Raw genomic sequence first — 14,715 nt, forward strand, 5'->3', positions numbered from 1 at the left:
GAAATAGAAGAGAATGGCGACTCCTACCCACACCTCTTGGATCCTGGACATCAGCTCTAGCTGTGGGGCAAATGGCACTGTATATTGGCCAACGGGGGAGGATGCAGCCAACTTAAGGCCCCTTTTCAGGGAGGGAACACTGACCCCACTCTCCTGTTCCCCAGTTGCCTGATGGTGTTTCCATTTTCTACCCCCAAACAACACCTGCAGGATAGGGAAGACCATCCATGCAGCCCAGGGCGGTCAGACTTTGATGGCAGAGTTAGGTGGAAAATGGACTTGGATGAGCCAAGGAGGAAATCCCGCAGATGGCCCAATAAGCGGATTATGTTTGACTTCAGATAAGTAGGACAAGCTAGGGAGCCAGAAGGTTTTATCTAGTTTTGTTTCACTTTTCACAAAACCACCAAGGTCCCATCTCCAACAGAACAGGATGTGTGACAGTTCCTTGAGTAAAAAAACAGGCAACTGGACAAATCTTGAGAGATCATCATTAATCAGTACTTCTTTAGTTGATTTCTTAATACAGAGGAGCATGTAGATTATTTATAATGCTTTTGTTCTTGAGTTAATTGAAGGAGTCTTAGGTATTTGTTGACTCATTAAATAAATCACCAACATGTAGTAGACTCAAATAAGAAACATAAAAGTGATATGCATTTAGATATATGATTATAGTGCTGTATGCTTGTAGTGCTTCATGAATCGATAGTATGATTAATCCAATTATGCTCATAGAGTTCTTTACAACAATAACTAAGTTTAAAATAGAGAAACAATCTCAACTCTCATTAGATGATTGAGGATAGAGAAATGCCTGTCATGTTCATGTCAAGTAGAATTTATCCCGTCACCCCTGTTGCTATAATTGATGTGTCTCTTCTGTAGATCCCTAATTTAATTTCTTGTCACTTTTAAGTCAACTTTTAACTAGCAAATTAGCAAAGTACTAATGGATTCAGAGAGATTGAATCACGTGCTGTACTTTACTGTAGTCCCGTTCTCTTTATATTTTACTTACTTATAAACTAAAGTTACAGAGTAATTATCAAAACTCCATATTTGTGTTCTGAAATTGACAGAATTTGAATTTGCAGTCCATGGGTCAGCAGATTTCTCTGACTTTCCTTATTTTCTTCGCTTAGCCACAGAAAAACAGAAAAATCAGTGAGTTTACATGTACAGAGTTAAATGTACAGACTATTCTCTGAAAGAGCTCAGTTCTATGTGAAAATGAATAATGTAGTAAATGTTCTTATAAGTGTAATAAAAGTAGTTATTGTTTATTGAGTACTTCTTATGTGCATGGCACTTTATACTGCATGCTTTATGTCATTTGAGCCTAACAAAATACTATCATTATTATCTCATTTTTATAGATATTTTCTTTTTTTAATGAACTCTTATTTGCACATTTGTGTCTTGGGTTATTCGTGGGGTGAGAAACTTCCTCACTTCCAATCCCAGCCATCTGGTACAATCTGGTTTTGTGGTCCAGCTGTCGGCAAAGGGTAGAGGTGGGTGCAGGGCTGGCCCCCGAGTCTGCATCAACCTCTTCAGAGCAGGGAGCTCAGACCATCGTTGTACTTGCACTGCTTCAGGGCCTCGCTGAAGCCCTCACACAGGGACAGGTTACTCTGAGTGGTCGAACAGTCCAGGAACTGCCTCATCTCGTAGGCGTAGGACCCCATATGCAGGGGCTGGGGGGCAGGGCGGGTGGGGGTCTGCTGGGCAGCAGGCTGGGCGGGCTCCGAACTCCTCCATCTGAAGGCTCCGGTCTGGGCGCTGCCCATGACGTGTCCCACAGCCGAGCCCACGGCTACCCCTGCGGCCATGGACGCCATCTGAGCCATGAGGCTCTGCTCGCCCGAAGGGGCGGAGATGGGGCGGCTGCCGGGGGGAGGTGGGTGTGCGGGCAGGTGGGCAGAAGGCGCGGCGGGAGGGGGCTGGCTGGCCAGACAGCCGCGCTGCGGCTTCCCAGAGGCATGATGGCGGCGGAGGGACCCGGGCTATCTTAAATGACAGCGATGGCGGCAGCGGTTCTGTTGCGGGGACAAATGCCCTTTATAGATATTTTCTAGGTCCAGATTTGAGACTTTGATAAATTAAGACACTTGATAGTAGGCAGCGAGGCTGGGATCTGAATCCAGGTCTGTCTGATTACAAAATCTGTTTCCTTGATCTCCTACAGTGATGAAAAGAACAAAACCAAACACGAAGTTTTAAATGGAGACATTTCGGGGAGAAATAAAAAATTTTATTATTCGTTTTATGAGTTTTTTTTTCACTTGCAGCCTTAAGCTCCATTCCCCAGGGTCACATGAAGTTAGTTAAAATGATGTTAACGGTGTTTACTTACAGACACTCTGCAGAGAATTCTCTACAGAGAATTTTCTTATGCAATCAAGTTATTCTGACTTCTGGGTTCTAAGATTTTTTTTTTTTAACAAGAAAAAAAGCGTAACCAAAACTGTGTTTACTGAGCAACAGAAAAGCAGCAAGATGGAACACAAAGATATTCCCCCTGATTATCACCTTTCTGCTGCATTCCCTTACCCTCAGTCCGCTGGGGAGCACAGAAATGTTATCCAAAGGTGTACAGGAAAGGGAGGAAAGGCCGAGACCCAACTGCAGCCTGGCCTGAGATGGCCATATCGTGTTCTGCTTCCTGCGTGGCTGCCCAGGGAGGGCCTGGATGGGCAGAGGGCCAAGTCAATGTCAGGCCTGGAACTTTACATGCTTTTCTCACTTAGATATTGTCATCTCCTTTCTCAGAGGAGGAACCAGAGATTCAGAGAGACTCTGTAGCCTCTAAGATCATGCAGGCATCACTAGCAGCAGAGAAGGGATGTAGAGTGAGTGTGATGGTTCATAAGACTTACCCTCTTCCCACCATACCACACTGACCCAGCAAGAACTGGAATAAATGACAAGGGAGGGAAGAAGGGCTCAGACTTCTCTGCATATACAAGGACGCGGAATGTGTTCCTGTAAGTGTACCCAAGTAGGGAATTTGGTCCTTTAATGAAAAAGGTTGAAGCAGGAAGACTTCCAGTTTACTGGATGAAATATAACGCAGCAATCAAACAGCCTGACTCTTTTGAGTGAATATCAATAGGAATACCACTATACTATTTACTTGTTCTTCAAATGAAAAAATGAAACTAATGAGTCCTTGATTCCATGACATAGATAAATGTTCTGAAAAGGAAGAAGTTAATGGATCACTGGGAAGGCTCCATAGAGCCAGAAGATTCAAGTAAAATTCTTGCCAAACAAGAAAAGGAGAAAGTTCATTTTTATCACACACAGTCTGGTTGCAACAGTAAAAACTAACTTTTGTCATCATCACATTTTCTAATACCAAAAGGACATATTTTAGCAAAAAAGCATCCCAAATTTACAGATTCTCTTTTTTTTTTTTTTTTTTTTTTGAGACAGAGTCTCACTCTGTTGCCCAGGCTGGAGTGCAGTGGTGCCATCTCGGCTCACTGCAACCTCTGCCTTCTGGGTTCACGCCATTCTCCTGCCTCAGCCTCCCAAGTAGCTGGGACTGCAGGCACCTGCCATCATGCCTGGCTAATTTTTTGTATTTTTAGTAGAGACAGGGTTTCACCGTGTTAGCCAGGATGGTCTCGATCTCCTGACCTTGTGATCCGCCCCTCTTGGCCTCCCAAAGTGCTGGGATTACAGGCGCGAGCCACCATGCCTGGCCCCAGATATGTTTTTATTTATAGAACTTCATTATTTTTTGAATCAAACTCTTCAGTGAATTAGTTTTTACCACGTCCTTGTATACAGGATAAATGGGACATTTGCAGCCAGTTCCCTCCTTGCCCATGTTTGCTGGGAGGTGGGGCGTGGACGTGGGAAACCCCTCTGGGGGAAGAGGATGGGTGTGGCAGCCCCACAACTGGTCATGAGGCCCCACCATACAAAGCCTCCACTTAGAGGGCAATGCTGAGAGACCCACCACACCTCATGATGGGGAGTTCCTCTATCTAGAAATGTTACTTACTGTCATTCAAGTCAAGGAACTAAAATCCTAAGAAAAAGAGCATACCCCAAAACCAAAACTAGGCCTCCTAACAGTAATTCTGTGCTCATCCTGCTTCAACAAGGAGGCAGAGTAGAGAGGAAGGAGGTGAAAGATATGGAATCCGCTGAGCTCCCACTTTATTCCAGGAGTATTATGCACCTATCTAAGCCAATGCTGGTAGATAGGCATTTCAATTTCATTTTCATAGTTGAGGGCACTCGGTGTCAGATAGCAACAAGTCAAGCTAACAGCAGGCTGAACTGGAATTAAAAGCAGGACTGAATGATTGCATGCTCGCCTGTATAGCACACTATGTGGATTTTCTTGGTATCGAAGAAATAGGTTTTAGTTCCAGCTCTACCATTTACTAGCTGACAGGCCTTACATTACCCCCTTTTCCCCATGGGGAATCCCTTTCTGCTTCAAAATATTATTTGGATTAAATAAGCCAATGTTTGTAACAGTGTTTTGGAAATTGTAAACACCATAACAAAGTAAAGAGTTATAGTTTTATTTTAACACATTTTCATTCATTCTAATATGATTTCTCATATGAATTATCTCCTAAGAATAGTCAATATTTATGGAGCTCCCACTATAGGGAAGGCATCCTTCTTGATGAAATAAGGAGCTTTAACAATCCCTACAACATATGACTTTGACGTAACAAAAATGAAATCTAGCATGTGTTATATGAAAGTAGCAGGTAACAAGTGGTCTAGCAAAGCTGCAGTGCTATATGCTGAGTGACAGAGGTATTTGTTGTAATATCCACTCCAATTCCTCAAGAAAATAGATGGTGGCAAAGAAGATTAAGTGATATGGCTTATTAAGTGATGAGAGTTTTTACATAGTGGATATTCAGTGGGAGGTTTCATTTTGTCCCAATCTCTGCTGACACTCTAAGCTCAGGAGAATGGTAGTAATCCAAAAGAAGGGGACAAAACCAGAGATTCTCAGTGAAGGGCAAGTCCCTCTCCAGTGGACATTAATAATGTCTGAGACATTTTTTATTGTCACAAACAGAGTGAGAATGCTACTGGTATCTAGTGAGCAGAGGCCAGAGGTGTTGCTAAACATCCTACAACGCACAGGACAGCCCCACAACAAAGAATTATCCAGCCCAAAATGTCAATAATGCAAAGGCTGAGAAACCCTGGGGTAGTTGGCCATATTTCTCAAAGACTTGCTAAGAGGTAGACAAAATTGATGACTCCAACCTTTGGCTCATGAGCTATATCCAGGCTAAACGCAGTAAGAGCTTAGAGAATTCCTGGGGACTCTAATTTTGCAAAGACTCTCTGAAAAGCACTGTTGGGATTTCCCTGGAAACCCCCTCTTCTCCCAGTGAGGAGGTGATAGGGTAGCTCTTCTACTTCCACACCAAATAGGACTCTCAGGTCCTACATCCACCATGGGTCCAGAGCAGAGACCCGTGTGTGGGTCATGGAAGTGTTGGGTCTGTGCCATGAGCGTTTGGTGGTCAGATAAACCAGTGAGGACTCTCACCTGGAAAAGTGGACAGGTGGCTTCAGGTCATAGCACACGTGGTAACTTGGACCAACTCTCCCCTGAAATCAGTTAGATAATCATGATGAAATAATAATAATGAAAAAGAATCTTTCTAAAAGTTTCTAAGAGTCAACAAGATAACAAGGTGAATAACTCTTACCCTGGCAAATGGACTGACTATCATGGTGTCATACAGCTACGGGTAAAGTTCCCATGTGTTCCTGACCAATCAGCAACCTCAGAAATGACTGATCTGGGCGCAGGGCCTGGGGACACCCATTTTCTCTGTGAACACTCTGAGAGGTTCCCCTTCCTCATCCTGGCTCAGCTTTTCCTTTCCTTCTCCAGGTTCCCTATTTCCTCAGCCTTTTCTCGGGCACTTAGCCTCAGCAGACGGGACGTCACAGCTACAGATATGCACCTGTTCTTCACTCTGGGAATGTGAACTTGTTCCCCTACTTCTCAGATTGGCTGAGGGATTTTTTTGAAAATGAATGTCTCATTTCTTGATAACTTTGGTTTCATTGAAAATGCTATTTTGTTTCTAATTGAAATTGTGTAAAAACAATTGAAGCAAGTAAAAATCTTTATTTCATTAGCAGAAATGAAGCGTATATTTTCACTGTAGGGTATTCAGATAGAACTTTTCATACACACTCAGGTACTGACCAACACCAAATCAGGCTTTTGAGGATTTGATATTAACTTGGAAAAAACCCTGTTCAAGGTCAATTATAGGCAAAGAGCTGCAACCATATATAAAATTCTGTATATAAATCCTATATATAAAATTCTGTCTACTCCCTTTAGTTCTTAATATAAAATTCCCAGAAAAATAGAAAGATGTGATGACCCAATATAATGGCCCCCAGGAACCCAGCATGACATTGGAGCTGAGGTAATGGGCACTTGCCCTGTTATCATGTCTGCGACCACATCCTTCCCAATGTGGAAGAGCCTCCTCCAGCTCTCCACCCCGGCTAGGCCTCAGCCTCAGCTTGCAGCACTTCCTGTGTTCCTCAGATGATGCCTCTGTGATCACAGGAAACCAGAAAGGGAGTCTGATGACTATCAATTGCACCCCACAAATGCCAGTACCTATACCCCCAAGTGTCTGATTTGACATCATTTCCTATTGACTTGGGTTCCTATTTAGAGACTACGTTTGTTGAAACTGCATGATTATTTCAGAGAGAAGGCAAGGTCCACTATTTCATTTCTTAGAGACTTCTAGTCATGGTGAAATGCTCAGGGTGAAGATGCCAACAAGGAACAAGATGGAATTCATTTCTACTCAGTTCCCATTGGCTGCCAGAAAACGGGATAGATGTCCTACATGTTTAGAATTTCAGGTGATTTTCATAAGAACCTGGTAAATAAATTTATTCATTAAAGAAATAACTGATGCTTAGACAGGGATAGTTATCTGTCCAAACAAATAGTTCATGCTCTTTCAAGTGCACTATTGGGCCACTTTGAATACCCTTTGGGTTTATTAACTTAATGGAAATAGGGCCAGGTGCAGTGGCTCAGGCCTATAATTCCAGCGCTTTCAGAGGCTGAGGCAGGCAGATCATTTGTCCTCAGGAATTCGAGACCAGCCTGGGCAACACGGTGAAACCCCATCTCTACAAAAACACAAAAATTAGCCAGCTGTGGTGGAACTTGCCTGTAGTCTCAGCTATTCCGGAAGCTGAGGTGGGAGGATCACTTGAGCCCAGGAGGCAGAGGTTGCAGAGAGCCAAGATTGCACCACTGCACTCCAGCCTGGGCTACAGAGCAAGACTCTGTCTCAAAAACAAACAAACAAAACTTTATAGGAATAAACTGTGGTGTTTGTGGGTAATCATGCGCTGCCCTGGACCTACTGCCTAGTCCTGCAGAGCCAGGTCAAGACAGAATGGGCAGTGACTCAAGAAGCCATGGCTAAAGGGTCATGCTGAACACACATTTGGAAGAGTTCCCACCTCCCACCCCACCCCCACCCTGCTCCCCACTGGCATTCTGCCCTAGGACCCTTCTTCTTACTGGAGGGGAAAAGGCTAAGAAAACAGAAAATCCTCTCTGTTGTTGTGAACTTGCTTTAGCAGATAATATCATGGGTGGGATACCTGGAGAGGGATCAAAACCTCATGGCCCAGACTTAAGGAAATAATCAAAATGTGTAATGAGGATCATGTTTTGGAAACGTGGCCAACATATTTTTATTCTCCAAAATAAATCATGTCACCTTTTGTCCTTTATTATAGCTAATCCATGATATTTACTACCCATATAAAGAGATGGTAGTTGCCCAGAACAAACACACTTTTTTTTTTTTTTTGAGACTGAGTCTCACTCTGTTGCCCAGGCTAGAGTGCAGTGCACAAGCGCCCGCCACCACGCCCGGCTAATTTTTTTTTTTTTGTATTTTTTTAGTAGAGATGGGGTTTCACCATGTTATCCAGGATGGTCTTGATCTCCTGACCTCGTGATCCGCCCGCCTCAGCCTCCCAAAGTGCTGGAATTACAGGCGTGAGCCACCACGGCCTGCCACAAACTCACTTTTTGAATTAATTGTGAGATGTTGGGCTTGAAAATCAGGTTCAATTTTTTTTTTTAAAGAGTTTTCTAAAGTTGTGATTCTCTCATTCATAGGTCAAAAGGCCACCCTGGCAAAGTAACAACACAGAATTTTATTACAGCCGCTAGATATGAAGACTCAGCATATGATATCGGTGAAGTTAACACCCTCCCAGGGAGAAGCGCTGTTCCTTCTGGCTGGGAAGTGCGAGCCAGTGGGGAGAGTGAGAGGGGTAGGGCATTACATGGAGGTACTTCCCGGTTCCCTTGTGTCTGAGGGCCTTATGCCAGAGGGGATAGAAAGCCCAACGGAAACCAAAGATAGACGAAGGAGAATCTGTGAGTGTCTGGCTCCTGTCAAGCTTCCCTAATACGGCCCTGGTAGAACTTCATCAACAGTGGAAGACATTTGCAAAGGGAAGCCCAAACCAGCACCCCTTTCCACACAGGCTGTGCATGTAGGAGGCCCAGATGCTTCTCAGGGTCTCTGAGAGGATACAAAGCTACTGAGGGGGCCGGAGGGCACAGCACCTTGGATTTGGATAAGAAGCTGCAGGAAGGGAACTTTGCATCCCAAGGGCATGGTGTGGAGTCAATAGTGGCAAGTTCAGTCTGGTTATTACACCAGCCGATTCAGAGGAAGAGTGAAATCCCCGAGATCAGCAGGGCAAAATGCTGGAAGTTGTTGAGGATGCAGAGAGTAGCAGGAAGACACCTCTAAGAACTCACTCACACACCCTGCCCCTGTGTAGAGATGTCATCCTGGGGATGAGAAGGAAGAAGAGAGAGAAACACAGAAAAGCCTAGGCAGGCACCACAAAGAGACCGAGCCCATCTGAAAGAGGCTGCTCTAACCTGGTGGAAACTATTTTAAGTTGGTAAGTTTAGTGCCTCCCCACAATATCAGAACAGGCAAGAGATGACAGGTATAGGTTGTGTACATTTCCCCTCTGCATTGAATGATAGCGTGTGCGTGTTCCACCACTGTGCCCTGCTCAAAGTTAGCTGGTTGGCTGTGCCCTGCTCAAAGTCACTTGGGTGAGAGGCGCCCGTGGGAGCCAAAAATCCCATCTTACACCCAAACCCTGCACACTCTGGAGTTGGGCTGTGACATGCTGGAGAAAGGTGTCTTTGTCTAATTATTCTGCCTAAGGGCATGCCTTTTGTTAATTAGTAAAAAGAAGCCTTATTTTTGCTCTGCGGAGTGGGGGTGCTGTTTAGGAAGTAATTCGTGATAGAGCCACACAGACAAGATACGAGGCTTTAAATAAATTGAATCTATGAAGCTTCCTAACCCCATGGAAACACAAAATTAGTTTACACAAAAATAATCATTAAAGAACTAATGAAAATAATGTTTGAATTCAGCCACCAGACATTACATTCCAGAGCCTTGAGAAAAACTGATGAAAAAAAGGTCATGAAAAAAAGTCATTCACTTAAGTGACACCATGGTGTGAAGTCAAGGAGTGCAGACTCTGGAGTCAGAGGGCTTGAGTCAACCTGAGCGTCTTCGGCTTTGACTGTGAAGACACAGCTTTGACTGTGTGGCAGAGACGGTAGTGCCCACTCCAGTGACGCTTGTGAGGGTTAGTTGAGATAATAAATACAAAATGCTGAGCATCAACCCTGGAGTAGAGAAAGGTCTCAAGTAAGTACTCATTACCAGTATTTGCTATTTAATTTCACTTTTGTCTATATTCCCTTGTGTGAAATGGTTAGGACAATTAATCAAGGAAAACCTTCCCTCAGGGACATTGCTGATATTGCAATCTTCACTAGATACACTTATCTCTACCTCCACCTCCACCTCCATTTCTTCTCTGTCTCTATCTCTATCTCCCTGTTGTTTATCTATCTAATTATTTATAAATGAACTGGCGGGTTTGTTGTTGTTGCAGCCTGGCTAATGTTATCCAGACATATCTGAAACATCATGAGTGGCATGGAATGGTAATCTCTGCTTGAACCATTTACCTCCTTTCCTAACACCAGCAATCACACACACCTGACACTGACCCGAAGCCTCTGGCCTGTCCTCGGAGGCAAAGACTGGGTAGACAAGATGCCTGGTTACCAGCAATCCTCTGCAAGTTCCTCTGAGCTAATGAGATTGCTTTTCTCTTTGCTCAAATTATGTGAGAAACTTTTTAAAAAGTATTTAATGTGCTCTTTTGATATTTCAGGTGTTCATTCAAAAGCGTATGTTATTCTCCGTCTCTCTCTCTCTCTTTTCCTAGTTGGGTAATCAAAATGGCACAATCAGAAATATTTATATCTGCAACAGAAAAGAAGAATAAATTTATTCATGCACAAGTACATTATGTACATATGTATGTTTGTGTATACATATATCTGTATAATTGATATATTTGGGAGAAATAAAAGGTTTCATTAAGTACACAGGTTCTAGAGTTAGACCCTCTGTTGCAAATTACTGTCCTGTCACTTAACTCCTGCCAGAACAAAATGCATACTTGAACAAAATGTCTGCTCTGTAAAAATGCCTTGATCTTGAATAAAGTGCCTGCTAGGTCAAAGCTTCTATTTTCCCATCTTGAAAATGGGAACAATAATAAGAATCCTCACTTAATAGATAACGGACAAAGGTGCTTGCAGCACAGAGCCTGCTACAGACAATGCCCTCAATTAATGCAAACTATTAATATTATGAAAAGTGAGTATCTGTTTTCTGACAATGTTTTCAATAATATAAATTCTGCCTTTGTTCACTTTATTTGTTTGAAAAAACAAATAAAAAACCAAACAAAAAAGTATCTTAAAAGTGTCCATTTGTCTTTCTTCTTGACTCCTAGTAACGCTTTCCTGTGTTTAGGGAATTTTCACCTCATGGGTTTTGGTGAATTAATGAATTCATCTCCCTCTACAGAAAAGAAAAATGCCTGATGCACTTTCTCAGCCTTTATTCCAGGTAGTCAGGTAGACTATGGACTCCAGCAATTAGACACACTCCTCACAACCTCTCCATCACAAACACACACACACACTTGACTGCTGGAGTAGGAGGGTCTGGAAGGAACTGTCTGGCAGGGATGGAGTGTGCAGGGTGCCTAGTGAGTTCCAGGGTGGCCGTGGCTGCCCTGGTTGTGGCAGCACCAGGGCTCTAAGCCGGGCCCTGAAGACTGGCTCAGTCTGCAGCATGGGTGCCCTCTCCTACTTCCCATTCCCAGGACACATCATGTGCAGGGGAAGAGTGAGTCCTTCTAGTTGCAGCCACAGGCCCATTGGTCTGCTAACCTCCACTTCCTCAACATTCGTCTCCCAGCATTGAGTGTCTCAAAAACGGTATTTATCAGAAAAGAGGGTGAAGAGGGCAACTGCTTTAGAAGGAGCCATCCGAGCCAGCTGCTTCCTCTCCTGTCTCCTAGGGAGGACCCAAGCTGTCGGAGTTCACACCTGTCCCACACAACACGAGCCAGAGCTGGACAAAAGTGACAGGGACAACCATTGTCCAAGGTTAGGGGAGCCCTGAGGCACCAGAAGATCTCCAAGAAAGCCACATGGAAATCATAAAATGGAGCTGAATGGGGGAAAAGAGAAGTTCTGTAATGTGGGAAAATGAAGTACTAACAATATTTGACTGTTTTCCCTTGATTTAGCCAGGTTACTACTTCAAAACAGTCAGCAAAGCATTTTAACAATGAAAGTTGTTGGGGAAATTAAATGGCTGGAAGTGGAGGGAAACTGTGCATGGTGGTGCATGCCTGTAGTCCTAGCTACTCAAGAGGCTGAGGCAGGAGGATGGCTTGAGCCCAGGAATTCAAGGCTGCAGTGAGCCATGATCACACCACAGCACTCCAGCCTGGCCAACATAGCAAGACCCTATCTCTACCAAAACAAAAATAAAAAGTAAAGGGGAGATAAAAATGTAGTAGTAGCAATAATATCTAATAATTACTGAAAATTTACTGTATGTCAGGAACTGTACTAGGTGTACTTAGCTATTTAGTCTGCATGAAATTTTAATACCAGTGTTATTATTGTATCCACTTTCAGATGAGAGATTTGAGGCATAAAGAGATTAAGAAGTTTGCACAGGGTCAGGCAGCCCCTCTGTGATAAAGATGAACAGTTAGACATTAAAAAATGTTTTGGTTGGGTGCAGTGGCTCACGCCTGTAATCCCAGCACTTTGGGAGGCTGAGGTGGGTGGACTGCTTGAGCTCAGAAGTTGGAGGCCAGCCTGGGCAACATGGTGAAACCCCGTCTCTACAAAAAATACAAAATTAGCCAGGCATGGTGGTGTGCGCCTGTAGTCCCAGATACTCAAGAGGCTGGGGATGAAAGGATTGCTTGAGCCTGAGAGGTTGAGGCTGCAGTGAGCCATGAGTGTGCCACTGCACTCCAGGGTGGGCGACAGAATGAGATCTTGTCTCGAAAAATATATATAAATAAAACATTCTCCAATGACATGGGAAGTTGCTCAGAATATAAGCTGAACTGAAAGAACACAGAACACTATACATGTAAATATATCTATAGTCCATAAAATCATATTAATATTCATGTATCTACAATGAAAAAAATCTACGTGACCATATGATAATGCGAATAGTAGTGGGCCTTTGTGATTTGACCGTAGATGCTTTTATTGTTATCTTTCCCCGTTGCTCTGAGTTTCTTTGACAAGCACCGTTACCAGCGTGTTCTACCTGTCAGCTGTGTGACTTCTGTGGAGTTACTTGATGACTCTGTGCCTCATTCCCTCATCCAAAAAATGAAAATTCCAAGTACCCATATTAAGTGATCATTGTGAAGATTAGAAGGTGAAAAACATTTAGAAAAAAAAAAGGCTAGCTAATAGAAAATGCTCAATAAGTATTTGCTATTATAAAAGTTAATGTTTATTAAATATGCAATAATTTAAAATATTATGCTGAGAAAAAGTGTTCATGAACAACTCCTAGGCAATTAGAAATCCTTCTCATTTCCACAGAAATTAAGCAACCCCCATGGCCCCCTCACATTCGTGCAGATAATTCCATCGAGATTGCTAACCTGATCTGAGATAAGCAGGGTGAGCAGGAGGGGGGCTCAGTGCTGAGCCTGCAGGCGGCACTGAAGAGCCCAGAAAACCACTTTCTTTTCTCTCCCCAATTCAGGCCACACCCTCCAGCCCCTGACCTGAGTCGTCTAACCACCAGGTCCGCACTTTCCTGCCTTCTCCTTGGGGACACTGCCCAGAAGACAGGATGTCACTGCTGGAAGCATTCGCCTTCTCCTCCTTCTGGGCTTGTGAGTTGCTGTCCAAACATTTCAGTCTAGCTGCGTGACCAAAATCATTCTTCAATGTTTCCCTCTTCTACTGTCAGATGTTCATTGGAAATTCTCCTCTTTTACTTACAGTTGGACTTGGATTATCAAAAGTGGAGCAGTTCCAGCTATCTATTTCCACGGAAGTCAAGAAAAGTATTGACATACCTTGCAAGGTATCGAGCACACAATTTGAAACAGATGTCATTCACTGGTACCGGCAGAAACCGAATCAGGGTTTGGAGCACCTGATCTATATCGCCTCGACAAAATCCACAGCTCGAGTCAGCATGGGTAAGACGGGCAACAAACTGGAGGCAAGAAAGAATTCTCAAACTCTCACTTCAATCCTTACCATCAAGTCCATAGAGAAAGAAGACATGGCCATTTACTACTGTGCTGCGTGGGATTACACCATACTAGAACTGTTGAGACAACATGCACAAAATCCCCTCCCAGGGTCTGTGCCCACCACATCCTTCCCAACAGGGGCAACCACAGCCAGTCCCCAGCTGGGCTCCCAGACTTACGCTCGCCTTCTCTGAGGCTCTTCCAGGGCTTTCAAGGAAGCTGTTATGGGTTGTGCTTATACCTTCGTCCCCACCTGATCCCAGGACTTGTGCTCCAGAATCTTTATTTGACACTGTTTCTTAATGCATTAAAGACTTGTCTGGGGACTGAGAGAACATAGGTCGTGCCACTGTCCATCATATCACCACCTAGAGACTTCCAGTTAAGTAGCAAGGTGCAGTTGAGATAGGGATCCTTATTGTGTACAGTCAAGACAACCCCCCTGCAATATAACTATCACTGGCACAGTTTACAATGAAAGAAATGAAAGGTTACATGATCTGCCAGACAAGTCATGTCTTTGAGCTGGTCTATGAGACCACATCGAACAGTTTAAGGATTGCAATTCTCTAAGTAAATGCTAGGATATCTGGGATAAATTCGGGAAGGAGTAAGTGCCCTTTTTTCCGGGAGGGGTAGGGAGGAGAATTTGCCTGCATAAGATTGTCAGAATAGAGCTCCAAGTCATCCCAGGGGCCATTGGATGAGACCCTTCATGTTGGAATAACCTTTGGTCTTACCTGTAAAGGAAGAGAGAATTGTATCGTGTGTGTGTGTGTGTGTGTGTGTGTGTGTGTAAGTTCTCTACAGTATTCTCAATTCTTTGCTTATATTAGCTCCTTTAACCCACACTACCTGTAGTGTCTGCTCTGTTTTTCTCATCAAACATATCTAACTCCTGAAATAAGTGGAGTATTAGTTCATGCACTTGTCCAAATCACAGAGCTGATAGGTGGCAGGACAGCCTAGGGAGAGACC

At 43.7% G+C, this 14,715-nt stretch overlaps 1 pseudogene and 1 gene segment (V, D, J or C); one reads left to right on the plus strand and one right to left on the minus strand.

Moving 5' to 3' along the window:
• LOC101176361 overlaps positions 1-14,715 on the plus strand; it is a 59,199-nt gene that overhangs the window by 4,114 nt on the left and 40,370 nt on the right.
• LOC101176270 lies at positions 1,557-1,987 on the minus strand (annotated as a pseudogene).

Source organism: Nomascus leucogenys, chromosome 17 (genome assembly GCF_006542625.1).
Source record: "Nomascus leucogenys isolate Asia chromosome 17, Asia_NLE_v1, whole genome shotgun sequence".
NCBI classification, from domain to species: Eukaryota; Metazoa; Chordata; class Mammalia; order Primates; family Hylobatidae; genus Nomascus; species Nomascus leucogenys.